This window comes from Lichenostomus cassidix, chromosome 3 (genome assembly GCF_008360975.1).
Source record: "Lichenostomus cassidix isolate B80296 chromosome 3, HeHo_3.0, whole genome shotgun sequence".
Classification (NCBI taxonomy): Eukaryota; Metazoa; Chordata; class Aves; order Passeriformes; family Meliphagidae; genus Lichenostomus; species Lichenostomus cassidix.
This window is the reverse complement of record NC_139483.1, coordinates 3,821,573-3,834,364: the sequence shown is the minus strand read 5'-3', so window position 1 is coordinate 3,834,364 and position 12,792 is coordinate 3,821,573.

Here is a 12,792-nt window from a genome sequence, read left to right as displayed (position 1 = left end):
GCAAAGGCAAAATACATGAAGTCTCATATTTAAGACAGAAAATGTTCTTTGATAGGTGAACAACTTTGTGATCTCTATTCAGTTGGTAGGTGTGAAAAGGTGTTATTGCTCCCTAGAAATCAGGATTTGCTGAGCAGTTGGATGAGCTGCTGTTGCCCAAAGCTGAGGAGTCCACAGGGATTTACAGATCATTGTTTACAGGCTCTTCATATGTGATCTCTGCAAATTAACAAAGCAGAGGGAATGCACAATGTGATAGCAGGAGAAGTTTAGCATTGGCAAGAGCTTGGCAATGCACTTGGCAAAGCATCACTTGAACCACCTGAATTAACTGTAACCACTCATAAATAGAGTTGACCCCATTTGGGGGACAATAAAACACCCAGTAGGAGAGAGGGAGGCAAACAAAAACACTGTACAGATGGGGGAAAATGTATTGCACTTCATTTAATAAGGCTGTTGCATAATCACTAAAAAGATGTTTGAGTGTATTACTGCTTGATCTAGAAGAAAAGGACATCCACACATTCATCTGACATTTATTACTGGCAGTTTATTCTCTTGATTATTTAATACACTGCTTGACAAACTGTAATTTAGTCAAGAGAACGTCACCAAACAGGGGAAGAATACACTGGCACAACCAATTGTTTATTATTGCTGTTTCAGAGGAAAACCATTGTCATGGCTAATACAACTGTTGCTTGTTCTCTTGACCAAGTCAGCTGTCTCCTTTACTGAGGAAAACAATAAGCACAGCCATTTATTTCTTTGGACCCACTTCTAGTTTATGGAAACATAATACTGTTGCATTGTTTAAAAGAAAAAAAAATCATTGTTAAGTAAACCAGAATTAAATTTTAGATACTAATGTTTGTAGTTAATGAGTTATATTCGGCATATATAAATGGCAAATAAGTATATTTCATCTTTGAAATGAAAAAAATAATGCACTTCTAGACTGTCCTTTATGGTGGAGCTTGTTCCATCTTGGACCAGTTTTTTTTCTGCTGACAATTTCAGGACCTTGCATCTCTTGCATTACGCTGCTGCCTCTGTCCCCTGTGGCAAAAGCTCATCTGAAATTTCTGGCTGCAAGTATGTGACACCTCATGTTTGTTATATTTATCATCATGGTGATGCCAAATTACTTTGAGTGTGCTAATATACTTGAAGAGATGAAGTGTGAATAGTGCTCTTAATTTCGTACAGATGGCTCAAAATTAGTTTAGGATGCTGGGGTTATCCTTTTATTAGTACTACTAATTACTGGGGATGGTAAACTCAAATAGCTTGTGGCATCACTGAGGATCTGAGGAGCCCACTCTCTGGATGGGGAGGGAATACACTGTGTCCTGGATGAAAGGGCAAACATGCCCTTGAAAACACTGATGGAGAGGAAGACAGAGACAGGTTTTCCCAGCAGGAGGGTGTCAAGAGCAGAGATTTGGCGACACCAGTGCTACCTGAGGAGGGAGGTCTGCCCAGTGAGGGTTTCTGCAGTGCTAACTGACAGCTCACATCAGCTCTATGAACAATAAGACACTATAAATAAGCCTTTAGATTTCCAAATTCTTCTTTCTCAGGCCAGCTCAGCCTTGAAATTGCTAAGACCCATGCCAGCATTGAGCTATGAACCTATAAATATGCTTATTTCATTACTAGTCTTATGGTTAATAATTGCCACAGTTTGGGCAAGCAGCAGTGTTAAGCCCCATGAACAACTTCCACTTAGGCTTATGTTGAGTTTCTGCCAGTTCCCCAAACACATACTGATAAAGCTCAAGAGCTATTTGAAATGTCTCATTCTTTCAAACATTTATGGATTTAAGTTATTTAGTTCTCAGTCACAGTAGACACTGGGGAGCTGATGGTAAATCATACCAACTCTTGTACTTTAGATGGCTGTAAATTTACCACATCTTGTAGACTTGTAGAGCTTGTAGCTCTTGTAGAGCTGGCAGTAACTTCTTGGCTGGGTATGGAAAAGGATGCTGGTGTTGTATTGCCTTGTGTTTGGAGCTGTGCTAGGAGTCAGAGAGCCTTTGAGGGCTTATTCCTCATTTAACCCCAGTGTGGCAGAGCCCCTTCAAGTGTTAGGGTTCTCTTGTGCCACCCTCTGAAAAAAACCCTACATCAAAAAGATAGTGTAGGTCAAGGTCAACATCAAACACAGCTTCAACTTCTCTCCATCAGAATATCATGTGGAGCAGCTGCACACACATCAGCTTTCTAAAAGGCTTCACTGTGACTGTGATTTATGCCATTGTGCCTTCAGGCATGTAAAAGAAAAATTCAGCTCTGGGAGATGAGACCTTACCTAAGAATGCATAAATTCCTCACCTCCAAAGACTGAAATGAGAACAAGTGCTTGGATAGAAGAGCATATGAAACTGCTGGTTTCAAATGAAATGTGTCAGTGCATTAAGATAATAATTTCCACCACAATTATGGTTACAATATTAAACATTCAATATCCTAAATAAAATTTTCCTGGTTTCAGACTGAAAGGCAATTATTTCACACACATCTTATTATAATTTTTCTAGAGAAAACATTTCTCTTCAAAGGTGACTAGGAGTGTTTTGCTTATGAGTGTTCTTATAAATTATGTTGAATTTTGAGAAAAGGCTTTTGTTCGTCATTAAAACACTTGAATATTTTCTAGCATTGAAAAATTTTATATGAAAAGGTAATTTTTCTTTTCTTGCAAGACAGAGGTACTGTAAAGTCCTACTCTTTCTTCTCCCTCTTGAATTCTGTGTGAAGTGGTAGTTTATCCTGGAGAATCCTATTCAACTGATACAACTTCATTACTTTGTGGTTAGTAATTTTTCAGGTAAATGTGAACATGTAGCCTCCCTGTTGCTATGTGAAAGTAAGTCTACGTTGCTGCCAGAGATGTGATTTCTCACACAGGGAGACATTCCTGCTACAACAGTGACAGCTAGCGTGTGAAGTGGTGACATCAAGGTGACAAAAGGCACAGAAGGATGACTTCCGTGAAACCTCTGGTGGTCTCAGGTATTTGATGGCAGCTTTTCACTGCTCTTCCCTTCCCTGCTCGATTCAGACACGTGTCAAAACTATGTGAGAATGCCTGGAGAATTGCACCCATAAAGCAGATGAGAAAAGTGATCTGCTCACCTCCCCTCCATCCGAGGACACAAGGCAGGACTGGCAGGGCAGAGCCAGCTTAGATGAGTTTATCAGTGAAAATGCACCTACTGGGTGGTATTGCCTGAGAATACTGTGCTGCCTTCTAGACTGCCCTTTCCTAAACCTGCAGTAGAATGTTAGAAATATAGTAGTCTCTTGCTGTTTGCTGATTGCAAAATATTTTAAGGGTTTGGGGTTTTTTTTGATCTAGGTTTTTACCTAGTCCATCGGTCTCTGTGCATGTTTAGTCCTTCCTAACACTGTGTTAGGAATAAAGCAATGTTAACCATTGACATACAATGACAAATTGAAATATGGTGGTTGAAAATGCATTTTCTGCAAAAAAGAAGAAATTTGTATAGCCTGTCCTGTGCAGTATTACAGTATTAAATAAAGGCATGAAGCACTTCTGATCACATTCTCCTGTGATGGATTTGGGTATTCCCACTACAGATTCCCTTTGCCTTGGTCTTTCACCAAGCAACTGATACAGACCTGCAGCCAGCCTAGTGAGGGACAGCCCATAGCTTCTCAGCTCAGGCAAATTAGCCTCTAATCTCCTGAAAACAGGGACTGTGAGTGGGAACTGGCATCCAAAACAAGTCTGAGTCACCTAATGTTGTGATCAATATCAGTTGTTGATCAATATCATTCTGCATCCATGCCTGCTTTTCATGGCTAAGCAGCAAACAAGATGTGTGACTGTTATTGCCCCTTTGGAATTCAGAAAAGTTTGAACCCTAAATTTCAGGTGATAGTCGAAGGGACAAAATTCTTATCCTGGGAAGGGAGTAACCTGTCCTTTAGCCCAAGTGGGTCTGTCAGTGAGGAGAGGATGAATAACATTCCTCGGTGCTTGGCACTTGCATCTCTATGTGACTTTCCAATGTCCATCGTGGCTGTGATGGTGTCAACTCTTGTTCCTGCAGACTGAGACCACGTGCATAAATGACCATAGTCATGGATTGTGTCACAGCTTCTGTCTCAGGGGTTGTATTCCTCTACTTCACTGAGCCCTTTGAAAATGTTAACTTTTTTTGTGGAACATCAGCTTATACAAAGGGAATGTTCCCATGCTGACTTTGTTCAGCAGTCACAGCCTTTGAGTGCATCAGCTGGGGATGCTGTCAACCTAAGAAATTCTGCTTAGCAGCCAGATTATATGCCATGAACCATTCCTTCAGGGAATCCATCTTAAACTCATTTTAGGCTAAAACAGCCAGAGCCATATATTACAACAAGGGGCAGCTAAGCCTTTAGATCTGCTAAGTGTGATTGAAACACATTATTCATTTCCTCACTACCTGGGCAGTTTTATCCAAGAAAACAACCATTGCAGGAAAAAAAATCCTGGTCACAGGGCAATGTTAGTGATCAAAGAAATGTCTTTGCCTGAACTTCAAACCAGTGTCAGCTGTCAGAGAGAAACCCACAGAAAATTAACTGTGGCAGGGTATGCTCAGATGTTTTTAATGTCAAACAAATTTCCCTTATGACATTAAATTATTAACAGTATCAATGCAAACCTGGGAATAGACTCTTTGTCAATATAGTTTTTTTTTCTTGGTGGTAGTACCATGCAATATATCTCCTCCACCTCCACATGCTGTCTGACAGCATTTCAGTATGAGCAAGCCCTTTGGGAAGGCAGACACAGTGCATAAGGGGCTATTAATTTGATAAACACCTCAACATTAACTAAAGCCTTACCAGGGCTGTGGAGGGAGGTTGGGAGGAGTGAGAGGCAAAGGAGATATTCCTCAGAGGATCCAGATGCCCTGCATAATCCATTATAACCAACATAATGAAAATAAAAGAGATGTCTCCTGGGATCAGAATACTGGTGGAAGTTTTCAGTAACCAAGAACAGGGAACAATAATCTTTTCTTTTCTCTTTCCTAATACTCTCTTTCCAAACCATGTCCTAATCCTAATTCAGCAGATGTATTTTTGGTTATTTAGTAGGGGTTTTTTTTTAACCAGCCCAGATTTTCTCTAGACTGAAAAACATCCCTGTTAGTGGATACCATTTCAGATTACAAGTGCAAATGAGGAAAACATCTGATGGACAGCTAAGTCCCCAGTACAGCAGAAAGGCATGCAGCCCTCTGGGACAGCACTGAATTACTGCAGGAGGACCCTTTACCTTGCCTTGCCTTGCATTGCCATTCAGTTCAGAGCCTCCCAAATAGGATAAGGAGAAAAGAGCAAATATTTTTTATTTGAAAACATTTGTGAGTGTTGCTTTTTCTTCATTTCCTTTCTCCCGCCTGCCTGCTTGACCATCAAGGAGGACATGCTCTTGGAGGGAGCAATCCTCTCTCCATGTGGATTTGCAATAGTGTGAGACACAAAAAACATCTCCTTTTCCTGCTTTTCTGCCATTAGTAACATCTTAGTTACTAAACTATAACAGTTACTTCTGCCTCAGTTTAGTGGTAAGAAAGTTCAAGAGCCGTATCTCTCCAATAGAAGAAAGTGTAACATCCTCAAGATGTTGTTCTTTGTCTTTTAGTCTTGATATTAATGAAACCATCTCTCAGCTTAAAAATGGAAACACTAATTATAGTCTTTAAAAACATAAAAATGATGAAATACATGCTCAGTATTAGATTTGTCAGATTGCTCCTGCAGACTGGAAAAAAACACCCCAACCATCAAACTGCCCAGCTGATAAAACTGAACTGATAAATCAGGCTTGCTATGCAATATGAATAGAAATGAGATTGTTACATTTTGGGGTGAAATAGTATGGTATGACTCAAAAAAAACCTACCTAGAAAAAAAAAAAAATAGGAGTGATTTTTAGATAAAATAATCACATGAATAATACTTTCCCCAAGCAGGGTGAAAAATAATTTTGTGTTGAAGGCTGGCATCGTAGGGAGAAGATACCACTGATCCACTCATTCATTTTGATGGGGCTCTTCACAAAGGTCTGCCTGCAGGATGAATACAGATTATTAGCATTCCTGGAAGTGCCTCCATGCTTTGTTGCCAGGAAACAGTAATGAAAGTATAGGGATACCAGCTAGATGATAGGGATACAGGGCAGTGGCATTCATCCTGTGTTTTGCAGACATGAGATCTCTATCATTTGCAAACATGAATGGCAGCACAGCCTGTTGGATATTTCTGAATATTATTTGGGGAATTTTTTTAAAATGTGGAATACCAGAAGAGCTCAAGCCAACAACAGCATAATGTTAGAGCTTTGAAAGCCCTCCTCTACTCTGTAGAATATAGTTTTATGGTATATTATGCTCATGCATAAAGTATTTGTGCTCTTTGTTTTCTAGGTAAGAAGAGTACAACTGAGGTGACTTGCATCTGTGAGGATCAGGGTCCATTGAGTATTGTCATTATTAAGCCAAGGGATGCTCCTATTTTCACTGCAAGAGGCAAAGAAGTTAAGATGAGGCTTTTCTAGATAATCTTGCCTGTGAGCAGAATTAAGACACACCTTTAGTATGTCCCAAGGGTGGGAATGCAGTGATCAGGATTTTACATTAATTTGAGGGTTTATATTTTGTTTCTTGCGTGCAGAATCCTCTGGTGTTTGCTCAGTGGGAAAGACACAAGTTTGATATTTATGCATTCATAAAATGATAGCATTTTTAATGGTTTGTCCCATACAGGGTACTTTTTGTTGTCCTGCTGACTTTCAATGGATTAGTCCCTAGTAAGGGTAATGAAACCATGAAAGGTCTTATGATTCTTCTTCCTTGATTTTTACCACTCCTTCAGAATAATTTGTTCAAATGTGTGTATTAGGAATATAGTGAAATATAGCAAAGACCTCAGAGATATTAGGATTTTTCTTTTTACTTTTTATTTTTTTTAAGCAACAGGTTTTTTTTTCACTCTGACTTACCACTTGTAATTTGGCTGAAATTTCCAAGGCATGGACAAGCCCTGTGAAACAGCAGTGAATATCTCCATGTGCTGGAGCTCTGCTGGACTCACATACATGAGATTTCTTGCAAGTCAGGGGGTTTAGTATAAAGAAAGTCCAGACCTGCTTTTACCCCTTCTGTTCTTTAATCTTCAAGAAAAGCAATCTTTGTGTATATGGCTCTTCTAAAATGTTCCCATATATGCTTTCTAAATGCTCAGTGGAAAGTACAGCTCAGCTGAGACAATGGGATAAGGACATGTTGCATGTCTCCCTGCCATTACCAGTGCCTGTCACCCTGGAAAATTCTCTGTGTTTCTGATACCTGGGCTGCCATTTATGTGTCTTCAATTGCAATCATCCTGAAAGCAGCAAAACTATAGCTTGTTCTTGATTATTCAAATAGTACTTCTTGAGAAATATTTAAATTTGTAATAATGCTTATAACTTCGCATGACAGAAAGTGCTGCAGAACTCATGAGTGCTGCTCTGGGTTTGCATGCCCAGGAGGCTGTTTTGGAAATTAGATACTGTGAGATGATATTTCCTTTTGGCAAGCTTGAGGAGCTCTTCCAATGTTGATAGCAATCATCTCCAAAGAAAATAGTGCACTAACCTCTGGTAAAAGTCTCTTGAGAGAAGCAAAAGGATTCTTGAGGAAGGTATTACCCAACTTGTGAAGGAAGAGCCCTGGTAAACACATTGCTTGCTTTACCCTTCCAGCTGATGTGACATGAAAATGGGGAGATTAAAGAGGCAGAGCTCATTCCTTGGAGGGGCTCTTCTGCAAGAGGACAAAACAGAGCAAAAGAGAGATGTCATGGATCCAGCTGCTTCTCTCTAAGGCAAGTGCCATCTGCACTGCCTTTGTGAAGATGCCTTTCCTTGGTGGATGAATGCCAACCTTATGGTGGCTTGGTGGTGGGTGGGCACTTGGACAATGTCTGTGATGGAGTTACCAAACAAACTACCTTTTGTCAGAGGTTTTTGGGACTCTGTTAGTTGACAGATAGTTTAAGGATATATTCTAAGCATACTGGCTGAAAACTGTGATGTGTGTTTAGCCTGCAAGACCTTCGCTGCCCAGGGCTGCTGCTTCTTTGCTATCAGCATTTAGAAACATACTAATTAATTGCTGCTTTTCCAGGTGGGATTAGAACCATATCTCCTGACTAAACACTGTTATGAGGTGTTTCATTTCAGCCTTTGAATGGGAAATGCACCTTAAAATTGCACTGACTTAAATTTCAGGGCTTTATTGATTTGCTAGACTCTATTTCATCCATGAGCAGGTTGGGTTTTATTTGGAGGCAGAGCTCGTTTCTCTGTGACATGCCAGATCAGGCAGGGACACGAGATAAAATGTAAGAAGGACATTATATTGTTAGTCTTTTGCTTCTTTGGAAGCAGTGGAAGGATTAGATGAGGGATGCTGGGAGCTGCTCACTGGGTTTCCAAGATGACATACACTGAGTCTGGCTGTGCCCTGTCACTGAAGTCTGTGTGATTCAGGTGTTGGGCTGTGTGCATATGGCTCATAAAACCTCTCTTCTCATTGACTTCTTGTGTGACTCTGTGCATCTCCTTTCCCTTCTTTCTTGCTATGTTCTGGTACCATCCTCTCTATTCAGGCTGCAGATTCCAGGCATAGTAAGAGCTATGCTGCAGCATATCTACCACCATGGGCTTTCTGGCTTGACTGAGTGGATACTAGAGACATTTTATTAACAATATTAATTGTTATTGCCAACAATAATGTTACTATATGTATTCCAGGGCAATGAAGCAAAACCTAAATTCTCTCTGGGAATGCTCGTCATCTGAAAGTAAACAACAATGTCCCATGTAAATTCTGGAAATATGCCACCACCATTTTAGAACAAGTGATGCTTCTCACAGCCAATATAAATTCTATTGGGTTTTTTATGCAGTCAACTATCAGTGCAGCACTGTATCAGTGTTTTATGTATTTATACACACAACTTTTTGACAATTAGAAAGTGATATTTAAATAATTGTTATAGCTGTTGTACTTAATAGCAAATATAGGAAACTATATCAATTCAAATATTGAGCAAAACTACATTTGTATTTTAGTGTATTTTGAATTCTAATGAAGAGCAGTGACTTTTTAATTTAATCATCACACAGCAGATGTGATTTTGCAATTTTTTTGCAATTTTTTTTTCTGAATCAGTAATTCAGCAGTTGGTCCCTCTCCAACAAAATAATTTCAGCTCTGATTTGAAACCAGATGATTTTCCCTCTTGCTTCAGGCAGGAGGATCTGCAGGATTGCACTGTGCTGCCTCTGACCAGCAATGTTTGATCTGTTACTGAAACATTGCTAAGCAGAAAAGTAGACACTTGAAACTAAAAGCTGTTCCAGGTCTTCTTCACACTTCTTTCTTTTCCAGTGTGGTATGATTTAATCTTCATGTCTTGATTTTATTTTTAAGGAGGAGCAGTGGCCACTAAAAGGAGAATGGGATGTGCATTAGTATGGGACATGTGTTCTTTTTATTCACAATAAATACATCTTTTATATACATTTACTGACATATAAAACCTGTTTTTCTTTTTCTGGTTTGTGTGATCCTGATCTAATTTTATGCTGTCAAGGAAACGCAATGAGGTGAAAATGACAAGATGTAGTTTTATTAAAATGCTTTGCTTGGCTTGATCTGAATGTAAATTTAAGCAAGCATTGTCTAATGCCTTTTGCAAATGTTATTGAAAAAGAAATCAAAGATTCATAGAATCATTTAAATTGGAGAAGCCCTTTAGGATGATCAAGTCCAACTGTTAACCCAGCACTGCCAAGTCCACCACTAAACCATGTCCCAAGTTGCAGGTTGAAAGACTACTAAGTAATAAATTAATATTATCTTATTAATGAGGGTTATTTCTGGAAGGAACTAGGACTAGGTAACACTGGTTACTTGAAAGAAAAAGATCTTTCTGTTGTTGTTTAATTTCTTGCTAAATTTTCCCCAAAACCCTTTGTAAAATATACATCAGTCCCCAAATCTGAGGCTTTTTTTGGGTGGGCTCTTCAATGACCATCCCTTTTCTGCTCACAAACAGATATTTTGCATCACTGAATGAAGAGTCATCTGTGACCTAAACCCAGCTTCCAAGGACCGTAGGTGGGAAGGTGTTTCATTGACTTGATACCCTGGCACACTGGAAAAGGAGCAGGAGCAAACTGATGGCAATTTTGAAAACACACAAACTCTACCCACTCAGCTGCCTTTTAAAAGAGCCGAAGTCCTGCAACTTCTTATTCAGGCAAAGCTGGCCTTTGAAGCCAATGCTGAAGCTTATTTTATCTTTTGGACAACAAAAGTGGAGTCAGTTCAATAGAGCTCCCAGGAGCAGGCAGGAACTGCAGGATGGATAGAAGCAGGGAGCTTTTCATTATGTTCCCCCAGCCAATGGGCTGTATTCAGCCAATGGGCTGAATCCTCCCTTGCCCACCTGATGAAGAATCAGAGCCTGTATTCATCAGTCAGTTATTCTCTTTTATCCCATGCTTATCATGGGCTCCTCTCTCCATCAGGAGCTCACCTGCCCTCCCCAGCCCCAATAGCAATCTCTTACCACATACCAAGACACTCTGCTTGCTGTGTCTTTTCTAGATGTGTCTTTTGCCCCTTGAAATTCGCTGCTTGTGGGCTGGCATGCTGGGTGGTAGGCTTGGCTTACTAGCCTCAATGGAAAGATATGCTTATTTTCATGACAACCTGTCAGGATAATGGCTTTCCAGACTGCTTAAATATTCCATTCCAGTTAAGAGGAATTTGTAGATCTTTTGAAGATGTGTGGGCTGCCTTTCAAGTACCTCCTAAAATAGTTCCATTATGGCTGTTACCATATTTAGCAGCTCGGTCTTGTACTGTCCTTTTCCCTAGGGAATACAGATAAAGCCTTATTTTATTAAGATAGCTGACCTGTACTCCAGTCTGTTTTTCTGCTGATCCTAATTTTAGCATTAAATACAACCAGACTTCATGTATTAGTGTATTAGGACATAAATGTGCTTTATACTAACTCAGAATAATTTCTTTATTTCGCTCCAAATTTGTCTTATCCAAATCCTCTAACTGTTTTCTCAGGGGACTTTATTCCAAGCATGTTATTTGTCTACTTTCACCTGTAGATATTGATTAAATTGCACTGAAGCTGGTACAACATTTCTCAATGATTTTCAGTATTTTACCTTTTGGTTTGCATCGATTTGTATTTTACCAAGTTTCTTCTTATTTTATGCTAAGCTTGGCTATGTCATTCACCTTCACTTCCATTGAAAAAAAAAAAAGAATAAAAAAAGAAAAGAAGTAAAAAATACCAGGGAACTAACTGAGGGTAAGATACATGCAGTGATACTTTTTGTGCCCATGATCTTCCAGTGTCCAGCCTCAAACATTCATTATTAGGTACCCTAAACCCACAGTGTAAATAAGTCACTAATTCCTACCCTGAACTGCTCTAGGCATAGGGAAAGGAAATTTCTGCCTTGAGAAGGAAAAGAGGTAACATTCGAAATATAGAAGAAAAGTTAATTATTATTTTTTTCTCATATACCATCAACCAACCTTTATTTGGCCTCCAGGAAAGCTTCTATCGAATTTTAATTTCTTTCATGCCTCTCATAGCCTTGCTCTGCAGCCTGATATCTTCCAGGGTCGATCCCTGAAGAACCTTTTCCTGCCTTAAATCTAGATACTCTGACAGCAAGCATATCTGAGTCCCTGGGTTTAACATGCCCAACAGGTGCCCTTCACAGCCTTTACTTCTTGCTGGAGGTGTCGGCATCAGCATCATCTGTTTTGCTTCTCCAGGTGCAGAATGAAGAAATGGTTCTGAGTGCTAAATTCCATGGTCCTCCAGCACTGTTGCTTGTTGAGTGATACAAGGTGGCAATGTGTAGGTGCTCAGCTTCATGTCTCACTGGAAAATCTGTGAGAGGTTTCCTGGAAGAGACTTTGCAGCCTCAAACTTCCTCTCTCTTTAATGCCAATGAAAGTGATAAAAGGGATGCTCGAATGAGAAGGAAGGGGGAATGCACTGGCTGTGTTTTAAAAAGCCAGGAGTGTGACAAGTTGATGTGTTATGTAAATCCCAGGGTGTTGCCAGGAGAACATCTACAAACATGGTGCTGCAGTAATTCATCAAACATTATTAGATCTTTCTGCAGCTTGCTTGCTTATCAGGCCCTGTCATGTCTTTTTTGGACATAACAGATTGCCTTGGTGTTAATTGAGTGATGCATCAGAAAACAGCAAAAGAGAGAGCTTGGAGACTGCCACTGTCCGTGAATTGTAAATAATAAGAACTTGATAAGAAAAAATTATCAGAACATCTCCCTATTATATTTAATAATGAAACAATGTACTGCTGTGTTCTTGGATGGTTGGATGTTCTTGGATGGGAAAAATAAGGAGTTGAAAAATAGACAATCTCATTTCTCTTTCCAACTGTGCAGAAATTAAATGTTAAATAACCACTTAGTCTTCATTTCCACTTCTCCATAGCATACTTTTCATTACCAGGCACCTTAAGTGAAAGTGAAGCAGGAGAGGGGATAAAAACAACCTCACTTTTAAGAAGCCCCAGCAACATATTTAAAATGCTAGAGCATACTCTGTGAAATTCATTAGTGCTCTTTGTAATGAGAGAAGTTTCTGTGTAGGACAAACTTCATCTTCCATGAATATTTTGAACCAGAAATGTAAT